This window comes from Megalopta genalis, chromosome 10 (assembly GCF_051020955.1).
Source record: "Megalopta genalis isolate 19385.01 chromosome 10, iyMegGena1_principal, whole genome shotgun sequence".
Taxonomy (NCBI): domain Eukaryota; kingdom Metazoa; phylum Arthropoda; class Insecta; order Hymenoptera; family Halictidae; genus Megalopta; species Megalopta genalis.
Window position 1 is genome coordinate 25,424 of NC_135022.1, and position 2,245 is coordinate 27,668.

The following is a 2,245-nucleotide window of genomic DNA, read 5'->3' on the forward strand; positions in this document are numbered from 1 at the left end:
AGACTCTTGAAGATAAAATTATCTTGTGATTTTATGAAGGCAAAGATAGAAACGTACGAAGCTGGCGTACGTAGAAAAATGTGATTTTATGATAGAACAAAAATATAATACGTACGTTTTTGGGCGTACGGTAAAATATCTGTATGGTAGAAAAATGAAAGAAATTGAGCGTTAAAGAAGATATGTTACAAGCGCGGAATGTGGCAAAACTTGTACATATTTGAAAGAGAAAAGTGGTGTGTCGACCTGACATATATATATGAAACAGGCGACGATGGAAAAGGATTTAAATTTTGTCCATTTTATATATACATATTGTATAGTTCCCTGGTTGATCCTGCCAGTAGTCATATGCTTGTCTCAAAGATTAAGCCATGCATGTCTCAGTACATGCCGTATTAAGGTGAAACCGCGAATGGCTCATTAAATCAGTTATGGTTTCTTAGATCGTACTAAAATTTACTTGGATAACTGTGGTAATTCTAGAGCTAATACATGCAAAACAGAGTTCCGACCAGAGATGGTAGGAACGCTTTTATTAGATCAAAACCAATCGGTGGCGGGTGTTTACACTCGTCCATCGTTTGCTTTGGTGACTCTGAATAACTTTGTGCTGATCGCATGGTCTTATAGCACCGGCGACGCATCTTTCAAATGTCTGCCTTATCAACTGTCGATGGTAGGTTCTGCGCCTACCATGGTTGTAACGGGTAACGGGGAATCAGGGTTCGATTCCGGAGAGGGAGCCTGAGAAACGGCTACCACATCCAAGGAAGGCAGCAGGCGCGCAAATTACCCACTCCCGGCACGGGGAGGTAGTGACGAAAAATAACGATACGGGACTCATCCGAGGCCCCGTAATCGGAATGAGTACACTTTAAATCCTTTAACGAGGATCCATTGGAGGGCAAGTCTGGTGCCAGCAGCCGCGGTAATTCCAGCTCCAATAGCGTATATTAAAGTTGTTGCGGTTAAAAAGCTCGTAGTTGAATCTGTGTGTCACAGTGTCGGTTCATCGCTCGCGGTGTTTAACTGGCATTATGTGGTACGTCCTACCGGTGGGCTTTGCTCTTCACGGGGCGGTCCAACTAATATCCCATCGCGGTGCTCTTCACTGAGTGTCGAGGTGGGCCGGTACGTTTACTTTGAACAAATTAGAGTGCTCAAAGCAGGCTACCTTCGCCTGAATACTGTGTGCATGGAATAATGGAATAGGACCTCGGTTCTATTTTGTTGGTTTTCGGAACCCCGAGGTAATGATTAATAGGGACAGATGGGGGCATTCGTATTGCGACGTTAGAGGTGAAATTCTTGGATCGTCGCAAGACGGACAGAAGCGAAAGCATTTGCCAAAAATGTTTTCATTAATCAAGAACGAAAGTTAGAGGTTCGAAGGCGATCAGATACCGCCCTAGTTCTAACCATAAACGATGCCAGCTAGCGATCCGCCGAAGTTCCTACGATGACTCGGCGGGCAGCTTCCGGGAAACCAAAGCTTTTGGGTTCCGGGGGAAGTATGGTTGCAAAGCTGAAACTTAAAGGAATTGACGGAAGGGCACCACCAGGAGTGGAGCCTGCGGCTTAATTTGACTCAACACGGGAAACCTCACCAGGCCCGGACACCGGAAGGATTGACAGATTGATAGCTCTTTCTTGATTCGGTGGGTGGTGGTGCATGGCCGTTCTTAGTTGGTGGAGCGATTTGTCTGGTTAATTCCGATAACGAACGAGACTCTAGCCTGCTAAATAGACGTAATTATGGTATCTCGAAGGCTCTCGGCTTCTGCCGGTGGGGTTTTTACTACCAACGTACAAACAAATCTTCTTAGAGGGACAGGCGGCTTCTAGCCGCACGAGATTGAGCAATAACAGGTCTGTGATGCCCTTAGATGTTCTGGGCCGCACGCGCGCTACACTGAAGGAATCAGCGTGTGTTCCCTGGCCGAAAGGCCCGGGTAACCCGCTGAACCTCCTTCGTGCTAGGGATTGGGGCTTGCAATTATTCCCCATGAACGAGGAATTCCCAGTAAGCGCGAGTCATAAGCTCGCGTTGATTACGTCCCTGCCCTTTGTACACACCGCCCGTCGCTACTACCGATTGAATGATTTAGTGAGGTCTTCGGACTGGTGCGCGGCAATGTTTCGGCATTGCCGATGATGCCGGGAAGATGACCAAACTTGATTATTTAGAGGAAGTAAAAGTCGTAACAAGGTTTCCGTAGGTGAACCTGCGGAAGGATCATTA

At 46.7% G+C, this 2,245-nt stretch overlaps 1 non-coding gene across 1 annotated transcript; it reads left to right on the top strand.

Annotated features, from left to right (window-relative positions):
- The first annotated feature begins 324 nt into the window (after nucleotides 1–324).
- On the top strand, nucleotides 325–2,245 carry LOC143260221 (small subunit ribosomal RNA). Its single transcript, XR_013034346.1, has one exon. It is a non-coding gene; the product is annotated as a small subunit ribosomal RNA (ribosomal RNA).